The sequence below is a fragment of the Lissotriton vulgaris genome, chromosome 3_1 (genome assembly GCF_964263255.1).
Source record: "Lissotriton vulgaris chromosome 3_1, aLisVul1.2, whole genome shotgun sequence".
NCBI lineage: Eukaryota > Metazoa > Chordata > Amphibia > Caudata > Salamandridae > Lissotriton > Lissotriton vulgaris.
This window is the reverse complement of record NC_141689.1, coordinates 1,099,813,925-1,099,834,159: the sequence shown is the minus strand read 5'-3', so window position 1 is coordinate 1,099,834,159 and position 20,235 is coordinate 1,099,813,925.

Genomic DNA, 20,235 nt, shown 5'->3' with positions numbered 1-20,235 from the left:
GCTTAACTTTCACTTTTGGGGCTGTACCAGTATTGGTTTGTGTGTGGTTGCTCTCTGCCAGTAGTACCACCATGATCAAAATCATGATTGACTAGAATGTGGACCAAAGTAACTACCAGCAGCAGAGAATAACCATCCATCACTTTTGTTTTCATCAGGGAGATCTATCAGGTGCTATGAATATGTTGAGACATGGGACTTGTACTTGCTGTGCCACCGGTCTCAGGTCGCTCCTCATGGGTCCCACTGCTTGCTATACTGCAGGGCTCACGCTGCAATTCACTGATGAGGTCCAGCAATGAGAAAACATATGCGTTGTTGTTTGGGTTCTTATATGGTACAGAAAGACAAGTGGCCCAGCAATTCAGATTGAACTGTTCCTTTCAGGATTGGTTCAAGACTAATTTCCATTCGGTTTGTCTATATTTGTCACAGTGAGAAATCAATCAGTGGCCAGGAGCGAAAACCAGAGTACTTAGCAGAGGTTAAGATTAAATCAAACATTCCGTCCAGACCTTTTTGTTCTCCTATACATGGTTCTTCTAACTGCACTTTTTTTAGGTTTACATGAAGGATTTTTCCCCATCAAGACAGTCATCAGCATAGACTACACGTAAAATGTTCTTAATCGCTATTAATCTAAGGGAGAAAATAAAAAAGGAAATTTGTATCACAAATAGAAAACTAGGACACTGAAAGCAAGTGTATTGTTATTAAAATGTGCAGTAATTTTGATTTACATTAGGGGCCCTCGTTACAATGTAATTTGTGCACCAAAGTTCAAGTGAGTGCATACATGGCTTGGTCAAAGAGTGTAAATTCACATTTGACACTCACCCAATGCAAATTTACACTTGTAAAGGGGTTTTCTCAAACGTAAATACGTGGAGGGAGCATTTCTTGGAGGGATCATCAGCAAAAGATAAAGAACACCCATAAACTTGCTTGCTTGTGGGTCTTCACAAAACCTGCAGGCAGTTTCACAACCAAAAGGAGCTTGATAATTTAGTCAAGTCAAGGGTAGGGGTGCATGGATTTGAGGTAGGAATAAAAATTGCGATGAGTCGGGGGAGATGTTTTTTCAGAGAGAACAATTTTACCAGTGAAGAAAAAGGTAAAAAAAAAAAAACATAAGGTTGCAAATCAGTTTGGTGTAACATGGTAACGCATTTGTGCTACAAAGCATTCACACAGCCATTCTAGAACAATTTCTGTTAATCTGAAACTGTTGCAAGTTCCTTTGAGTCGTCCTGGAATCCTTGTCGATTTTCGCCGTAGCCGGAAATTTAAACTAACCCTAGGCGTAAACCAAGGAATATTAGTAAACGTTTGGCTATCTTTTGTCCTTATTTATTAAAGCACATTTGACATATCGTATCTCAGACAAGTCCTGTCCATTCCCTCATTTTGTTTGCGTTAATATGGATTTGCTCGAAACCCACATACCGCCTACGAAGATAAACTACCTCCAGGAGACTGGCGCACCCTTGCTAGATACCAATCTTTGGATCCCTTGCAGCACGTCACAACATGCCGGTTGAAACTGTCGTTAGTGCACAGATGTCCTGAAAAGGTCAGTATCGTTTTCAAGTGAGATCGAGGCTATAAAAAAGCAGTCAAAATACCTGCGCCTGACCGTGCGTGCCAAAGAGACACCTTCGGGAAGCACGCAATTAAAAAGATAACTGGGAAAAGGCAGCTGCATTGTAGATAGGCGGCCGAGCAGAACCAGCGTTTTCGTAGCTGCTGTTAGTGCGCAGACGCTGTGCAATGAAGACATTTGCCCGCACTGCTCTGATGCACTAGAGTATAAACAGGTATCAACTTCGCCGAGAAAAAGAAACGCCATTATTGTCCCAACGTTCGTTTAAAGAAAAGCAAAGATATACGCACATTGCTTCATGGAGGGTAGCTTGACCGACAAACGAGTACTTAAGCGAACAAGCATGGCATACTGCTCTCAGCCCGCATCTCAGGGGAGCATGGTGGGAGAGCAGAGGACAAGGTGGTTCATCAAAGAGTAAACTGAACCGTGCTACACCCGTCATTGTGAGCATGTATTTTTCAAGCTTGTTCTGGAATTTAGGGGCATACCATCAATAGACAGCGATAAATATTGCAAAGAGCGCCTAGCGCTTTTTTATTTAGCGCTGGAATTTATCGCCCGGTTAGCGCGTTATGAACAACGCGTATCACCGAGGCGATAAAAAAGCCAGTGATAGCGGGGATATTGCCATTTTCCTTGGAACAACGCTGGTTTTCCAGCGATGTTCTGTGGAAAACGTCGATATGGTTCATGATAGGGCTCTGTGGTCTTAGCCCCACAATCCACCTCCCATGTTAGGTATGCCTTAATCAGGAACTTAACAAACGTTAAATTTCTGCGTTAAGGCCAAATTAGCGTGAAAAAGATCAGCGCTACACCGGACGGCGCCTCATTGTAAATATTGCTAAGCCGCGTTAGCGATATTATGCACTGAAGTTTTACGAGGCACGCCTAACTTACATCACATTTGCGATGCCAGGCAGAAAGAAACCGGGCGCTAAGGCAAGGAAACACGCGCTAGCATGTCCTTGTTAATAAAGCAATAAAATTATTGCTGCTTTTCCCCCGAAAACAGACACTAAAGCAGCGATAATGTTATTGCCTACCCTTGATAATATGCCCCTCAGTTACTATGTGCAGCATAGAGACAGCTTTTTATGTCACTGTAAATAAAATGAAATTTAATTTGGAAATGTTTTAGGGCATATTATCAAGGGCAGGCGATAACATTATCGCCGCTTTAGCGTCCTTTTTCGGACGTAAAGCAGCAATAATCATATCGCTTTATGAACAAGGACACGCTAGCGCTTGTTTCCTTGCCCTAGTGCCCGGTTTCTTTCTGCCTCGCCTCGCAACGCTAATGTGATGCAAGTTAGGCGTGCCTCGTAAAACTTCAGTTTATAATATCGCTAACGGGGCTTTGCAATATTTACAATAGGCCCCGTCCAGTGTAGCACTGATCTTTTTCACGCTAAAACGGCCTTAACGCAGGAATTTAACGTCTGTTAAATTCCTGACTAAGCCATACCTAAAATGGGAGGTGGATTGTGGGGCTAAGACCACAGGGCCCTATCGTGAACCATATCGCCGTATTCCACGGAACATCGCTGGAACACCAGCATTGTACCATGGAAAACAGCGATATCCCTGCTATCGCTGGAATTTTTATTGCCTTGGTGATACGCATTGTTAATACCGAGCGAACCGGGCGATAAATTCCAGCGATAGGCGGCGATAAATAAAAAAGCGCTAAGCGCACTTTGGGATATTTATCGCCGTCTATTGATGATATGCCCTGTTTTGTTTTTTGATCTGTAAAAGACACTCGGGACAGCGCTCAGAAACCTACTATATATTTAATACAAAAAAAACAGCAAACATTACAAATAAGAAAGGAAAACCCCTAATCAACGGACCAGAGATTTGCCCTGGTCAGTTGGAACATGTAATGCTAAGATCCATACATTTTGATGCAACATTTATACACCTTTTCTCACTGCAAGAAGATGCAAGCAGAAACATGTGACAGACAGAAACCTACAGAAAGGCACTAATGAGCAGGTGCCAGGATCTTCTGGATTTAAGAATAGGAGAAGAACTTTGAATACTGTTACAAGTTTCTCAAGAAAAAGGCTGACTGTTACTATCTGCAATCCTTACTTAGTTGTGCCGGATTCAGAATGAGGTATGGTTTACCAGGTCGGTTGAGCAACAATGTTCAATGTACAACACAGGGTGACAAAATCAAAGTTTGTTTAAAAACTCATGCCAATGTGGAATAATGCTAAGGCTTTTGGGACCTTCAAGCAGGTGTGCAAACAAATTCCCAATTGATCAATAAACAATATGTTATCACTTGTTAAGGCACAGATATGAATTAACATTCTCACTGCCATTGTTAAGGCATATTTATGTGGGTTCACATTCTTATATCTAGTTTGCCTGTGGGATGAACTTCATTCAAAAGGTGTATTGGATGTATAAACAAAATTTTGAGTTAAAAATATCGGGAGGAAAACATATTGGAAATTAAATATCATCATACACACAAATCATTGACAAAAATATTGTTTTCTGACGTGTTTAATGTCATTTTAAAAAATATTGATGTTTGTAATAAAGTTTTCATTACTGTAGTGGTTAAAAATTTAGTTTTTCAGTTATTTTAATATGGTTTAGTTGGTATATTATTATACGTTATTATTGTCTATATGATGTTATTAATTGTTTTTAAAATATAGCATGTAATCTTAAGTGGAAATTAATTAGATAATAATTAATCATTTTTAATACATGTTATTTAATTATATGATTGATATTTATTATGTAAATTATGTAATACTCAATTATTTTCGTTATATGTGATTTGTGGGATGTTAGGTTTATAGGGGTTAGGGTTATTCATTGTTAACTAATTATTGAATTGATTTTTAGTTATGTAAAATATGGTATACTGATTTATTCTACTCATGTTTTTGTTGTGGGATGGGAGGTTTGTATGGGGTATAAGGTGTGAAGGTAATTAAACAATAATGAATAGATTAGAAATTGTAAATTAATTATTTCATTGCATTTTAAATGTGTAAATTGTGGAATTCTTGTTTTCATTTTATTTTAGTTGTGGGATGGTAGGTTTGTAGGGATTTAGGGTTGGAATTTAACTAAGTACTGATTAATTAACAATTAATTACTAATTGATAATTATTTAGCTTTATAGGATTACAGGGTGGAACATTAATTAAATCATACCTGAATAAAGATTTATTACTTGATAATTATTTTACTATTTGATAGTGATTATGTAAATGGATGAATTGGTTTTTGTTATATTTATGTATCTATGTATATATATATATATATATCGAAATCCACAATCCTGCCGGCATGGGGACTCAAACGGACACCAGTACAAAAGCAGGTACAGACCACAATGAAGAGTGCAGAAAGTGTAGTTTATTCCAAAATGGGTAGCAGCATGACGCGTTTTGTCCGGCTAAACCGGACTTGATCACATAATCTACCCAGAGACACAGGTGGTTTAAATATTCTATACAACACAGGTAGCTCCACCTATTGACAATCATAGACAAAGAAAACATACTTCATTTGATATTCTCCCTGAGTCTGTTTTTTACTAAAATGTTGTCTAAATATATACTTTAAATTTCAACAACATAATTTCAGTAATCAGAAAAAAATATTGCGTTATTTTATAGCAACATTTAAATTCATAATATATATATATCTATACTACTATTATAAAGGAAGAACTTTGAACCTTTGAGGCGGGTAAACTCGGGAATCACAGCGCCAATCCAAACACCCGATACATCGTTGTAATTGGCTGGGTCTGTAGATGTACATAGGCTATATAAAATAAAAAAATATATGTTATTTAAAATATTTACCTTAAAAAAGTAGTCCCTTGGAAGTAGCGCCGGCCGGCCGCGAAGTGCGTGCTGACATCAGGAGCCAGTCAATCAATCAATCAATCAATCAATCAAAGACATTTATAGAGCGCACTACTTACCCGTAGGGTCTCAAGGCGCTTGGTGGGGGGGGGGGTGCCGTTACTGCTCGAACAGCCAGGTCTTGAGCTTCTTCCTGAAGGAGAGGTGGTCTTGGGTCAGGCGCAGGTCGGGAGGGAGGGAGTTCCAGGTCTTGGTGGCCAGGTAGGAGAAGGACCTTCCTCCTGTTGTATCTCTTCGGATGTGGGGGACGGCGGCGAGGGCGTGGCTGGCTGATCGGAGGTGGCGTTTGGGTGCGTAGAAGTTGATTCGGTTGTTGAGGTAGCTCGGGCCTTGATCGTGTAGGGCTTTGTGTGCGTGGGTGAGGAGACGGAAGGTGATTCTTTTGTTGACGGGGAGCCAATGCAGGTCTCTCAGATGTCCGGAGATGTGGCTGTTTCGTGGGATGTCGAGGATGAGTCTGGCTGAGGCGTTCTGGATCCGCTGGAGTCTCTTCTGGAGCTTGGCGGTGGTTCCGGCGTAGAGGGTGTTGCCGTAATCCAGTCGGCTGGTGACGAGGGCCTGGGTGACAGTCTTCCTGGTCTCGGTGGGGATCCACCAGAAGATCTTCCGTAGCATGCGCAGGATGTTGAAGCACGACGAGGAGACGGCGTTGACTTGTCTGGTCATGGAGAGGGAGGAGTCCAGGATGAAGCCCAGGTTGCGTGCGTGGTCCGTCGGTTTGGGTGCGGTGCCCAGGGCGGGGGCCACCAGGAGTCGTCCCAGGCGGAGGGGGCGGAGCCCAGGATGAGGACCTCTGTCTTGTCTGAGTTCAGTTTCAGTCGGCTGGTCGTCATCCAATCGGCTACATCTTTCATCCCTTCGTGCAGGTTGGCTCTGGCTGCGGCGGGGTCGTTGGTCAGGGAGAGGATCAGCTGGGTGTCGTCGGCGTAGGAGATGATGTTGAGGTTGTGTTGGCGTGCGATGGCCGTGAGGGGGCTCATGTAGACGTTGAAGAGGGTGGGGCTCAGCAAGGATCCTTGAGGGACGCCGCAGATGACTTCGGTGGCCTCTGACTTGTACGGTGGTAGGCGGACTCTCTGTGTTCTTCCGTCGAGGAAGGAGATGATCCATTCCAGTGCCTTCTCCTGGATTCCTACGTTGCTGAGGCGCTGCACTAGGGTGCGGTCGCAGACAGTGTCGAATGCCGTGGAGAGGTCTAGGAGGATGAGGGCCGCTGTTTCTCCGTTGTCCATCAGGGCTCGGATGTCGTCGGTGGCAGCGATGAGGGCGGTCTCGGTGCTGTGGTTGGCTCGGAAGCCAGACTGTGAGGGGTCGAGGGATCCATTCGTCTCGAGGAAGGCGGCCAGCTGCTTGTTGACGGTCTTCTCGATGACTTTGGCTGGAAACGGGAGGAGCGAGATGGGGCGGTAATTCTTGAGTTCGGTGGGGTCCGCTGTAGGTTTCTTGAGTAGAGCGCTGAGTTCGGCGTGTTTCCAGCTCTCCGGGAAGGTGGCGGTGTCGAAGGAGGTGTTGATGATGTCCCGCAGGTGGGGTGCGATGACAGCGTCGGCCTTGTTGAAGACGTGGTGAGGGCAGGGGTTGGTCGGAGATCCGGAGTGGATGGAGTTCATCATGCGGATGGTGTCTTCGGTGCTGATCGGAGTCCAGGCGCGGAGGGTGGTGGTGGGCGGCGTTGCTGCGGTCGTGGCGTGCGTCGGTTGAATGCTGAAGCTGTTGTGTATGTCTGCGATCTTGTTGTGGAAGTAGGAGGCGAGGAAGTTGCAGAGGTCTTGCGATGGGATGATGTCGTTGTTTCCGGCGTTGGGGTTGGAGAGCTCTTTCACGATGTTGAAGAGTTCCTTGCAGTTGTGTGCGTTGTTGTCCAGCCGGTCCTTGAATGCAGTTTTCTTGGTGGCGCGGATCAGTTGGTGGTGCTTCCGGGTGGCCAGCTTGAGGGTGGTCATGTTGTCCGGTGTTGGTTCCCTTCTCCAGACTTTCTCGAGGGCTCGGCAGTTCTTCTTGGAGCTCTTGAGTTCGTCGGTGAACCATGGGGCTTTCTTGCTGCCGGGTCTGCTGGGCGGGGTCCTCAGAGGGGCGAGTTCGTCCGCGCAGTTGCTGATCCACTTCGTGAGGTTGTCGGCGGCCTGGCTGGGGTACGCTGAGCTGGCAGGAGGGTGCTGGCTCAGGGAAGCGGCGAGCTGATCGGCTGTGATCTTGTTCCAGCTTCTTCGGGCAACCTGTTGCTGGTGGTGGCGGATCGTCGTTCTTCTGAAGGTAAAGTGGACGCAGCTGTGGTCCATCCAGTGGAGTCCTGTGGCGTGGCTGAAGGCGATGTCTTTGCTGGATGAGAAGACGGCGTCGAGTGTGTGTCCGGCGAGGTGGGTGGGGGTGGACACCAGCTGCTTGAGTCCGAGGTTGGCGAGGTTGTCGAGCAGGGTGCTGGTGTTGCGGTCGTTGTTGTTCTCCAGGTGGAAGTTGAGGTCCCCCAGGAGGATGTAGTCAGCGGAGGGGAAGGCATGCGGGCTGACGAAGTCGGCGATGTCCTCGCCGAATTGTGTGCGTGGTCCCGGGGGTCGGTAGATCAGGGTGCCTCTGAGGGTGGTCTTCGGGTCGGTGAGGATCTGGAAGTGCAGGTGTTCGGCGGTGGTCAGGGTGTTGTCGGTGTTGGTCGTGATGCGGATGGTGTCCCTGTGGATGATGGCGATGCCTCCTCCCATCTGGTTGGCGGTGCGGTCCCTCCGGGTGATCTTGTAGCCCTCTGGGATGGCGATGGCGATGTCGGGCGCTGAAGAGTCGTTCATCCAGGTTTCCGTGAGGAAGGCAACGTCAGGGGCTGTGGTGTCGAGGAGGTTCCAGAGTTCGATGGCGTGTCTGTGGACGGAGCGGGTGTTGAGCAGGATGCACTTGAGGTGGTTGCTGCTGGTGTTCGGCTTGGCAGGTGCTGGTACGAGGCAGGTCCGGATGCAGGTGAACTTGCAGGCGTGGCAGCTGAAGGGTCCGTGGGTGCGTCTCGGGGTGGCTCGGGAGCATCCTGGGATTCGGCCGGTGTTGAGCGCGTTGAGGGTGGCGGCGGTGTACGTCAGGCAGGTGGGCAGGGGTCCTCGAGGGCCAGGGGTCCTGGCACTGGGCGCGGTCCAGGCGCGGACGGGCGCAGACGGGCTTACCTTTGTCGCGCCTTCGGCGCACAATCGGCGCGCCTGCTGCGCGTGACCGTTGCGCGTTCGCACGGTCGCCATATATGGCCAAGTGCGAGGGGGGGGCGGAGCAGCTGGGAGGCGGGAGCGGGGAGGGTACAGAAGGAAAAAAGGGGCGGGGTTAGCGGCGATGGCGGGAAGCGGGGAGCGGGGAGGGAAGAGACGATGGGCCACAACAACACAGGCAAACAGGCACTACAGAAATGAGAAACAAAGCAAAATACTACAATACAATAAAAACAGGGGCACAGGGCAAGAAGCGGCGCCCAGGAGCCTGCAGGTCAGGCGAGCACGGACCACGCCGCTTGGAGGCAGGGGGCGTGGTCACGCAGCGGCAGCCGGGGCAGCGAGGCAGTCAGGCGGGGAGGCACATGCAGCAGTTGGGGCCGTGCGGCGCGGGGGTGTCCTAAATTAGGTCACAGCCAAGGAGGAGCGGCGGACATCAGCGCGGGGAGGAGCTGCGGACAGGCGAAGAGGAGTGGCGAGGAGTAGCGGACAGGCGGGGAGGAGCGGTGAGCAGCGGATGAGGTAGGTGAAATACAAAAGCTACAGGCAGGGAGGAGTGGTGAGCGTAGGTGAAATACAGGCGGAGAGGAGCGGTGAGCGTAGGTGAAATACAGGCGGGGAGGAGCAGTGAGCATAGGTGAAATACAGGCTTGGAGGAGCGGTGAGCATTAGATGAAGCAAAAGAGGTAGCAAACGGCAAATGTGAGTGCATTACAAAAGTTAGAATCGTGAGCCAACAACATACAAGAGGTAACAAACGGTGCATTACATGAGGAAAAAGTGGTGGGGAGGAGCGGTGAGCGTAGGTGAAATACAGGCGGGGAGGAGCGGTGAGCATTAAATGAAGCAAAAGAGGTAGCAAACCGAGCATTACAAAAGTGAGAATCGTGAGCCAACAAAATACAAGAGCTAGCAAACGGTGCATTACATGAGGATAAAGTGACACGTGCAGGTTATAAAAGCGTACAAAGGAAACATAGAGGTATAATACTGCAATATATGAAGGAAGGCTCCGGGGGACCCATGGACATTACAAAAATGAGTGCATTACAAAAGTGAGAATCGTACAAAAGTTAGAATCCTGAGCCAACATCATACAAGAGGTAACAAACGGTGCATTACATGAAGAAAAAGTGTCGGGGAGGAGCGTTGAGCGTATGTGAAATACAGGCGGGGAGGAGCAGTGAGCATTAAATGAAGCAAAAGAGGTATCAAACCGTGCATTACAAAAGTGAGTGCATTACAAAAGTGAGAATCGTGAGCTAACAAAATGCAAGAGCTAGCAAACGGTGCATTACATGAGCAAAATGTGACATGTGCAGGTTACAAAAGCGTACAAAGGAAACATCGAGGTATTAGACTGCAATATATGAAGGAAGGATCCGGGGGACCCACGGACAACGTCGGGGTGGGCAGGGGTCCTGAAGCATGATTGCTCCCGGACAAGGTCGGGACGGGCTGCTAGTATATACATATATATATATATATATATATATATATATATATATATATATTACCTACTGGCGGTCGCCAGTAGGTATATATAGTTAGGATTTTTTCCCTATGGGATTTTTGAAAATTCTATGTCTAATAACTTTAGCGTTTGAGGACGGAATCGGTTGAAATTTTCAGGAAAATGGCACATTTTGTTTCTGAGCAGCCCCTGAAAATTTGGGAGGGGTTCGTCAAGGGGGGGCCGAGAAAAAAGGGGGGTCCCAAAACACGTTTTTCCCATGTTAATTTCCATAGGGCGGTTGGCCTCACTTTTAGCCCGAACGGCTGAATGGATTTGCACGAAACTTGGCAAAATTGTAGGGACTGTTAGCCCGATGTGCCTTTGCTAGGTCTCAATATATGTGCTTCAGTGGATTTTGAGAAATTAACGTTCAAAAAAAGATATATATCTGTAACAGAGCTCCGGGCAGCACTCCGGTTCGCGTACTTTTCGCGTAACGGAACTTTGCGATGCGAAGCTGATTGGCTCTCTGGTGTCTGTCAACATTCTAAACAGTCCGGAGCGGCCGCCATCTTGTCTCTCGGTAGGATCGAGAGACAAGAGGAGGCCAAAACAAAGGGGGAAATTACCATAAGGGGGCATAGTAGATCCTCGTTGTCACCCTAGGTTTTATGTGGAGGTTTTAAAAGGGCCCAGCAGGGCCAAAAAAAAAAAAATTTTTTTTTTTTTGCGTGGTGAGCGCCCAGTCCGCGAACCGGAAAGTGTTCTGGGTAGCGTACTATAAGGAAAAAAGAATGATAGACTTTTCAAATACTGTATGTTAATTGTTTCGATTTTTTTTATTTTCTTTATTTTTTAAGCATTTTTTTTTTATTTTGATTGTGTTTCATAATTTATTAAACTTTCTAACATTTCATTGTCAGAAATTTCATAATTGTCATTGAATATATTTTGTAGTCTATGAGGGTGAAAAATGTCCTCATTTTTAAGCAGGTTATCCACTGCTTCCACACATTGTAGTAGTTCCTGGTCCCTACTTTCATCCATAAATTCATTTTGATTTTCATCAATGTTTCCTTGGCTTCTCTCTTGCAGTACAATTTTAAATTGAACTTGCTGCTCGCCTTCCATTTTGCCTGAAATTTGGATTAAAAAAATATATATTAGTAGAGATAGGGCACTGTTGGGATTAATTTTAGATAGGCAGTTTTTATCAGTGAATTTATCTTTTGGCAGTGTATAGTATCAGAGTGGAAGTAGGACTATAAAAAAGTGTATGTGATTTAACCAAGAGAAGCCTAACTCCACCCATAACTATAACAGAGAAGTCTATCTAAATCTATAACTACTACAGAGGGATAGTATATAACTATCAGAAAAAGTTTACCATATTAACTTATAGTGCACAATATACTTCAGTTTTAAAAACAACAACTTACCTTCACAAACAAGTTGAAGTCTTTAGTAACTATTCAAATGTAATGTACAACAATAAGTAGCAGTCAAAATGGCTGTGTTTTCTTCTCTTCCTTTATATATATTCAGGTATATAACCAATCAAGTGTCAGGTAATAAAAGTAGAAAATGAAAGTAACATTTTCATTGGTTGTCAATTCCAACACTTCAGATGTGTTTTGTGAAGTAATTTACCTCACGGTATTTAGAGAGGTCTACAGGCTTAATGGCTAAGTGGAATTTCAATCAAATTTGTGAAAATGAAAGGGATTGTTATGTAGTATGAGCTAATCTATATTTGGTGAGAGTGTCTCTAGTCGTTTTTCTGCAATTACTTTCCCACCTTTTTTTTTGGACCGCTTCCCGGTATGCGTCCCGGTCCGCGAACCAGCAGCGTAACGGGAGTCCACCATTTTGTGTTTCGTTCGAATTAAGATACAAGATGGAGGGCAAATAATGTTCAGAATGGGTAGAAGGGGGCAAGGTAGATGTATCTTGACCCTCTAGGTTTACTGAGGGTGGCTGAGGAGGACCATATGTGCGGGAAAAAAACATTTTTTTTTTTAATTTTGCGCGGTTAGCTTCCAGTTCGCGTACCGGATAGCGCTCCGGGGAGCGTAGTTTGTTGAAAATTAGAGAAAAAGAAGACAAGAAAGACAGCTATAGGAAGTAAACAAAAGATACTGTTACTCGCAATCCACTGCTGATGATGTCACTGACCATGTCAAGAATGATGTAATATGTGACATGATCAGCAGTGGATTGCGGGTAACAGTATCTTTTGTTTACTCCCTATAGCTGTCTTTCTTTTAACATAACTGTCTGTTTCCTTCCCTTATACTTAATGTTCTTTTTTTTAAAAAAAAATTTTGGTTCGCTCCCGGTTCGCGTACCGGAGTGCGAACCGGGAAGCGAACTAAAAGAAATAGAGGTTGGCAGAGTTTCAAAAATTCTACCAATTTTTTTATAATGGGGAGGTAGTTCTGAAAAGAACTTTTTTTTTGTTTTTGTTGTTTTAAATTTTTTTAATTATTTTTCTGAATTTGTTTTTTATTTTCTTTGTATTTTCTGAACATTTTGATATTTTTTTGTTTTTTTGGGGGGAGGGGGGAAACAAAAACGATTCATTGAAAAGGGCTCAACAGGAGCAACGAAAAAAAGAAGAATTTATTGTTTGGGGCGTTTCGGGCAAACATGATTATTAATAGCTTTCATAATTAGAGTAATGCTACTTTCTCTGTAACAAATGAGTTGGTTACAGCACACGCACACTTGCTTCACTTCCCCAAAGTTCATTTGAATGTTTGGGACCATCTCCCTCGCCTCTGGTCCCGACACTTCTTGAACAACCGATCTTCTTGCCATCGCAGGGGGATTTTGTTGCTCATCACGTAGCTGGGCAGCACTATAGTTGTTTGGATGCCACCTACTCATATGCCTATGCATAGTGTAATTGCCGTAGATGTATTTTTTATCAGTCCCCCTTGACAGTCTATCATCGCAGATACGGCAAAACACATAGCGTGCATTCACTTTTTTTTGCCCCTCAGGAAATTTTAAAAATTGCCAAATGTAGTTCTCTTTTCGATTATACCTCCTGGGCTCCTCTGGCAAAAACTCTGGCTCTTCCTGCTCTTCCTCCTCTTCCTGATCTTCCTCTTCTTGTTGTATGATTACTTCAGCAGGTGGTCCTCTCTTCCTTGGATCTGGTGGAGGTGGTGGGTTAGAACCAGCTGAAGCTACTAATGAAGCCATATCACAATGTTAATAAAGGGTCTTTCTCTCACCAAGTTGAAAGTCAGAGTGAGGAAAGAAGGAGGGGTTTTCATCATTTGGGAAAAGTGTAAGTTCTAAACCAATGAAAAGTGTTAATTTTAGATCACATGACCTAGTATTACATCATTAGGAAACCAAAAGTGAAATGAACCAATGAAAAGTGTTATTACCGAGTCACAGGACCTGCTGTGTTTACGTTTCGCGCTTTGCTCCGCTTTCCGTCCGCTTCCGGGTCCGCTAACTTGGCGCGTCAAATGACGTATTACGCGACAACGCAAAACGTCATTCTAACGTAACAGTTACGCTAAAGGAACATTTACCGGTTCGCGGACCGAGTCGCGGCTTTAAATTGAGCTAACGGGAAGCTGACCGGTTCGAGGACTGGGAGCGAAACAAAAAAAATGTTTTAAAAAAAATTGTATAAAAAACATGTAAAATATATTTTAAGATTTAAAGAAGAATACATTTTACAGCTACAGATATTAGCTTTTAAAAAACCATTGAAATTCACTTAAAAAACCATAGGTTATAGACCATATATAGTTAGGAATTAGCATTTACAAAACCTTGAAAATTCACTGAAAAAACCATAGGTTATAGACCATATTTAGTTAGGAATTAGCATATACAAAACCTTATTTTACTCACACAAAACCATTGAAATTCCATATATAGTTAGTTGCACTAACTATATATCGCGCACCCGCAATCCACTGCTGATGATGTCACATATTGCATCATTCATGACGTGGTCAGTGACATCACTGATGACATCACTGATGACAACACCCATTGACTGTATGTTTCTGTAAAGTTAAAATATGTCTTACATATTGAAGAATGAGTGGATGTATAAGTGTCTGGATGAAGGATTTAGTAGGTGTATGACTGACTGTATGAGTGAGTGATTAAATGTCTCTCACTGAGTGCATGGGTTAGTGACTAAACTGTCTTAATTTGTGCATCATTATGTCTGTTGTTCTGTGAACTGCTGCATGTGTTGATCAGTAGCTATATGAGTAACTATATGGGTTATTGATTGGTTGCTCAAGTATTTGTATGGGAGACTGAGTGTGTGTGTGGGTGGCTGGGAGGTGTGTGACTCTGTGCATAGATGTGTGAGCAGTTGATTCACTATATGTATGGGTTCAAAAGTGCATGTGGAAACAGCTGTATGGGCGGTTGACTGTCTGCCTGAGTGTATTGGTGTGTGAATGGATTTATCAGTGCTGCATGTCAAAGTAAGTACATATGTAAAACACAGTAGATGTGAGAGTTGACATATATAAATAACTGTGCATAAGAGCCAGTGAATGTGTGAGTGGCTGTATGTATCATTGTGAACATGTATCAGGGATTGTATAAGAGAGTAAATATGTGTTAGTATATGTTTGACTAAGTAAGGTGTGTATAACTGTATAGTTGAGAAAATGGAGGTGTGATTGATTCTTTGCATGACTGACTAGGTGTGTGAGTAACTCCATGGATAAGTGACAGTCTGTGAGTGTCTGTTTATACTGATTGTATCTAAGGTTATATTAGAGTCTGAAGATGTTCATTGTATTATCACATAAATGATATCATCAGTGATGTGATCAGTAATGTCAAATGAGATGTCATCAGTGATGTCATCAGTGATATCATTTGAGATGTCATCAGTGATGTCATCAGTGATTTCATTTGAGATGTCATCAGTGATGTCACTGACCATGTCATGAATGATGTAATATGTGACATCATCAGCAGTGGATTGCGGGTGCGCGATATATAGTTAGTGCAACTAACTATATATGGAATTTCAATGGTTTTGTGTGAGTAAAATAAGGTTTTGTATATGCTAATTCCTAACTATATATGGTCTATAACCTATGGTTTTTTCAGTGAATATATATATATATATATATATATATTACCTACTGGCGGTCGCCAGTAGGTAGTTATAGTTAGGATTTTTTTCAATGTTAAATCTCAAAATTCTATTTGGAATAACTTTGGCGCCGGTTGACGAATCTGACTGAAAAGTTCCTCAAAATGGCCTCGCGGCGTTCCGGTCCTTCCCTGAAAGTTTGGGGGGGATTCGTCAAGCGGGGGCCGAGATAAAAGGGGGTCCCAAAACGCGTTTTCCCCATGTTAATTTCCATAGGGCGGTCGATTTCACTTTTAGCCCGAACGGCTAAATGGATTTCCACCAAATTTGGCAAAATTGTAGGGACTGGTAGCCCGATGTGCCTTTGCTATGTCTCAAGATATGTGCTCCAGTGGATTTTGAGTAATTTAGGTTAAAAAAAATATATATATCTATAGCAGCGCCCCGGTACGCGCCCCGGGGAGCGCTCCGGGCGCGCCACGCGAGGTGTGCACGGAAAGCTGATTGGCTCTCGGGTGTCTGTAAACATTCGAAACAGTCCGGAGCGGCCGCCATCTTGTGTCTCGGTAAAATCGAGACACAAGAGGTGGCTAAAACAAAGGGGGAAATGACCATAAGGCGTCAGGGATAGACCCCCTTTGACCCCCTAGGTTTGATGTGGGGGCTATAAAAGGGCCCGCGGGGCATTTAAAATATTTTTATCTTTTTCGTTTTGCGCGGGGGGAGCGCCCGGTACGCGCACCGGGGAGCGGACCGGGGAGCGTACTATGAGGACAAACGATGACAGAGTTTTTAAAAAATGAAGCCTTTTTTTAGAAATTGGAGGTAGTTCTAAAAAGAACTTTTTTTTTCTTCTTTTTGTTGTTTTATATTTTTTTGTGTTTTTTGAACATTTTGTACTTTTTATGGCTTTTCAAAACAGTTTTATATTTTTTTTGTATTTTTTTAGGGGGAGAAACAAAAAAAAGGGAATTGAAACTGGCTCAACTGGAGAAAAAAAAACAAAAAACCCCCAAAATTACTTCTTTTTGGGGCACTTGTGATTATCACCTGCAAGAACGATGAGCTTTACGCTTTTTTCACCATAGGCGATAAGCTTGCCACATGCAGAACAAGTGATTTTAAAATCAGCAAATAGTGGCTGAATACAAGGCATTATCTCTGATGTTTCTGGTCCCGATGAAGTGGGTTCGTTTCTTTGGGAGGTGGTCCTTGAAGACTGGGGGAGGTTACTGGCCAGTTCCCTGAGCTCTGCACGAGAATAGTCGTTAGGGTGCTTACGGGTCATATGTCGAATCATGGTATAGTTACCAAAGGAATATTTTTTGTTTGGGTAGCCCCTTGAGAGTACTTCCTTACAGATTAGGCAAGTTACCTTGGCCGCATTCACTTTTTTCTTGCTCTCTGGGAGTGAAAAAAACTCCCATACAATGTGTGACTTGGGCTTGTATGGGGTATTTTGTTCAGGCAGCCATCTTTCATCATCCTCCTCTTCCTCTTCCTCCTCCTCCTCTTGTTGACCACCAATGTAATCTTGAGCTGGTCCTCTTGGTTGTTGTGGTGGTGGTGGTGGGGCAGATTCACCAGCTGCTGCTGCTACTGAAGCCATTATCAAGATCAAAAAGGTACAGAGAGGTACAAACAGGTCTTCCTCAGTCAAAGGACAAAGTCAGAATAAGGAAAAAAGGTGGGGTCTTTCATCATTTGGAGAAAAAAAACTGTCCTGAACCAATGAGAAGTGTTATTTTCAGGTCACAAGACTAGGGGCTTCATCATTATGAAACCAACACTGTTATGAACCAATGAAAAGTGTTATTTTCAGGTCACATGACCCGGCCCGCTTACGCTACGTGCCCCGGGTCGCGTCACGTAAGCGCGTCGGATGTTTACGTTGCGCGATCGTATTCGCTCGAGTACTTCCGGGTGCGCTTACGCCGTGCGTATCACGCGGACGCGGCTACGCGATACGTCATGATCATGTTTTCGTTCGCGATATTGGCGCTTATGGGACGCTCCCCGGAGCGCGCCCCGGGGTGCTTTATAGAAGTACGCTCTCCGGGGCGCTCCCCGGGGCGCGCACCGGGAGCGCTCCAAAAAAAAATGGGAAAAATTGTAGGGACTGGTAGCCCTATTCTTAAGTGGTTTTTACGAAAATTAACTTTGAAAAAATATGTATTGTGCTACATTGGGCTATATATATGTTAGAGCCAAAATGTAGCCCAAATGTAGCCCAGTGTAGCCCAATGTAGCCCAAAGATGGCCACCAGAGACAAAAAAAAAATATAGCCCAATGACAGAATGTACCAGAGTGTTCTAAACAACTAGAGCGCTAACAGTCTTACTTATAAAGTGAGACTTATAGTTAGGAATTAGCATAAAAAAACCTATGAAATTCACGGAAAAAACCATAGGTTTCAGACCAGTTATAGTTAGGAATTAGCATTTAAAAAACCTATGAAATTCACTGAAAAAACCATAGGTTTCACACCAGTTATAGTTAGGAATTAGCATTTAAAAAACCTATTAAATTCACAAAAAAAAACATCAGTTATAGTTAGCTGGAAATTTTACTGACATAAAACCATTGAAATTCCACGTTATAGTTAGTTGGACTCACTATAACTTTCGCGTGTAATGCACTGCTGATGACGTCACATATTACATCACTCATGACATGGTCAGTGACATCACTCATGACATCACTTATGACATCATCCTTGTGACAGAGTGACAGACCTCCTTTCACTGTAATGTAACCCATGAAACACATATTGAAAAATATAAATTAATTTTTTTTTAAATGGAGATACCCATACCAGTTACAACAACCAATTCAATAATTCCACCATCTATATACACATTCACTCATTCACCAACAGTTCTATATAGTCACTCATACATATATACACTCATCATATGTAGTGATACACCTATACATCCTGTTACACACCGACAGTCATCCAAAAGTTACTCACACACATACTCACACATGCAAATTAACTATTGAACATCCATTTATTTGCATATACAGCTATACACACACTACCACCTTACTTCTAAGGAAACATACACATACTTACTCTCTTAAACAATCACTTATAGAAACACATATTTAAACAAGAACTCTTTCAATCTCTCACTCTCACATATACTCACTCATATACATCAATACTCACATATACTAGATTAAAACATATGTAGTTACTGATAAAGACACTAATGAGACAGTCATTCACTCACTAACACACGCATATACACACTCATCCACCCATACAGTCCTGCACATATGCTGTCTTCAAAAGACATACAAACAGTGAGTCAGTCATTGATGCATCTATGTGCTAAGTAACACTCCCACCAAACCATACAGACACTCATACTGATACCAAAAAACATCTAATAACCCATATACACACACATGTAGCTACTCACCAACCAACTTATACACAAAGTGAAACACTGATACATATATTTAAATATTTAAACATTACTCGTTAATATATGTATTCACTAAGATACACTTAATAAGCCAGTTAACCAATCATTTTTTTTAAAAAAAAACATCCATTTACACACTTATTTAAACATTTATTTTTCCATCTACCTTTACATATACATATATAAAAATATTTATTTTTCAGAAAGGCACACATTCACTGGATGGTGTCATCAGTGATGGCATGAGTGATGTCACTGACCATGTCATGAGTGATGTAATATGTGACGTCATCAGCAGTGCATTACACGCGCAAGTTATAGTGAGTCCAACTAACTATAACGTGGAATTTCAATGGTTTTATGTCAGTAAAATTTCCAGCTAACTATAACTGATGTGAAACCTATGTTTTTTTAGTGAATATATATATATATATATATATATATATATATATATAAAAAAACATTCCAACATAGTTTTTGGCATGTCAAGCCTCCATGCACGGCGGGCAAACAGGCAAACACAGCAGGGACGCCACTCCCAAATTTTGTAACACAAGCTAGTTATTGAGAAATAAACACTCACTGGTGCCGTGGCCTCTGTATACAGCAGACTTTATTCAGAGCAAACGGGTGCCCAATGCGTTTCGGAGTTACCTTACTCGTGAACAAAGAGTTTCTAAAGGCGATTAATTAGCCTTTGAAGTCCAAAGAAGGACCATGTGATGAGGCAGAGGCCCCTTGGAGTCACCTTCTCATTTTTGCCAAAGAAATCCACATGGAGCCCCATGCGCCTGACGCAGGAGAAATGGCTTTCCGGTTTAATCTTTGAAGCACATGATTAGGACTACACTAGCACATATAGATGACAGGGTGGAAGCCCCATAAAGGCTACACACAGACCTTCCAGCTAGTCCCAAGGAAGACCCCACCAAGACGGTTATAATATCGCACTTTTTTCAGAGGTCGAAATGTTGACGCTTTATTGTCAAGTGTTGTTGATCACCCAGGATACTAAACCAATAATTTGATTAATCACTTACTGGGCTGATATTTCTTTTTTCTTCTTTCAAAAACTTTGCACTGTGTCTAAATATAATTTTTCTATGTAGTATATGTCCATGTATTTTGTGGAATGTTTCGTGACATGTAAATATTTTAATGGTTGTGCACATCTAAGTCCTAAATGTTAGTTCAAAAGAATTGTTCTGTGTGTATGTAAATATAAGTATTTCCATAAGTTTACACTGATTTTTCAAAAAACTGATAAAAATATATGGTGGAATATAAGATAAAAGTTTTGCACTTTTTGGTTTGGACATAAGGTACATCTTGCTTTCTCATTTGTTGACTGCTCTCATCCAATAGGAGCGACATAATTGAAAAAAAATTGTTGAATTTTAAGAGTGGCAGAACCACTGTTTCACATACAGTTCTCCCAGTACCGTCCGTTAATTAGATGCTGTTACTTGAGTGTTTCGCCTGTGTTTCCTGTAAGCTCACAATATCTCTATTCTAACTAAAAAGTTCCTTGCCATGGTTCAAAAATA